Source organism: Sinocyclocheilus rhinocerous, unplaced genomic scaffold (genome assembly GCF_001515625.1).
Source record: "Sinocyclocheilus rhinocerous isolate Xijiao unplaced genomic scaffold, SAMN03320098_v1.1 scaffold1863, whole genome shotgun sequence".
Taxonomy (NCBI): domain Eukaryota; kingdom Metazoa; phylum Chordata; class Actinopteri; order Cypriniformes; family Cyprinidae; genus Sinocyclocheilus; species Sinocyclocheilus rhinocerous.
In genome coordinates this window covers 10,074-11,731 of record NW_015656014.1, presented here as the reverse complement: position 1 = coordinate 11,731, position 1,658 = coordinate 10,074, and positions in this window count along the sequence as shown.

Sequence of the window (1,658 nt, the reverse complement as noted above, 5' to 3'; positions counted from 1 at the left end):
GATTTCTGTGATCGTGGCTCCTAATCAGTGGTCCTGTGTCGTACAGTGAGAGAGTTTCAAAGACGGCAGTTGTCACGGTCTTGCGACCAAAGATAGCCTGCGATACAGCATGATCATCGCACAGTGTGTTTGCTGCTACGATCCACGTTTACTGACCAACCAATAAAAATGCGACATGAAATCAACGCGACATCGCGCTAAAACATAAAACTGCTTACCGCAAGCTCCTATACCTTCCTCTTTCACTGCTTCCACTTTTTTTCAGCACACATAAAAACTACAACTGCTAAAGTGTGATTTGTCATGCTCTTTTTGTTTACCACTAGCGCAGTCTGATGACATTTTATTCTTCTATTGTAACGTGCTTGATCTTATAGGATTGCTAAAATCGTGCAGTATGTCTCAGGCTTAACACTGCATTTTCTTTTCAAGTTTCCTTAATCAAACACACCTTTTTCAGCTCATCAGCTCATTACTAAAGACTACAAGACCTGAAATAGGTGTGTCAGTGGTTGCACAGTTAAAGTTTATTGTAAATTCATAAGGGAGAAAAAAAGTAGAAAGTAAATCAGCTCCATAGCTGATTCCAAGTAATCAAGGGCTTAGGATGTTCCAAGACATATGTTGCAATGACAGGGTGTATTTAGTTCCATTAGTTCTTAATTAAAATATCCCATATATTGATACTAGACTGTACTAATACAGAAGATCAGAAGTCATTTTAAAAGATGAAGTGAAGTTGCATGTAGATCTGCTGGTGTCACTCTATTGCCTGTGGCTGTAGTCATGATTGTACTTGCCACAGAAGAGGCAAGCATCAGCTCACTACATACTTTCACAACTACTTTTTAATTTATGTGAATTGTGCTTTTTGGCACATGTGCTCAAAAAATTGTAATATAGTTTTCTTACATTTGCACGATAGAAACTTATGTGGTTTGCATTTTGATCAGCACATCGCTGATCCAAACTAATGAGTTGATTCTAAGTGAAAGTGTCACACATTTCACTTCTTCTAAACATTCATCATATGAGCCAAAAGTTACCTATTCAGTTACCAAACTTGCCCACAGAAATAATATACTAGAAATGTGAGTATTCTTTAAGTCAAGTCACCTTTATTTATATAGCGCTTTTAACAATACAGATTGTGTCAATCTGTAGTTAGAATATCATTTGTAATTGTAAGGGTTTAATAATAAGTGTTTCATTATGGTTACACATTAATTGGTTTCCAAATGGCTGAAGGATGATAAAACATACAGTTAATTGTACCCAGCATGTGAGTTTTTCATTTTAAACACTAAAAAATATATTTTACAGTTTTATTCCACTGAAATTCTTTAAAAAAATTTTTTTAATGTAATTGTTTATTTTTTTTGGTGTAAATAGCCAGATTAATGTAAGTATCAATTGCAGTATGGATAAATACTGTGAAGGAGTTGTAAAAAGGGTATTCTAGAAATAATGCTTTTAGAAATTGTGAAGAATTTGCAGGAGTAATTCAGACCAGAGTGCTATTGTCTGTAAGACCCTCTCTACTCATCCCTGTGTTACAGCTTCTACAATTTTTGCTGCTGCTGCAATAACTGATACTCCAGCTGCTGCTCCTATTATGTTCATTCTTACAGCTCCTAGTCCAATCCCATCACTGGTTG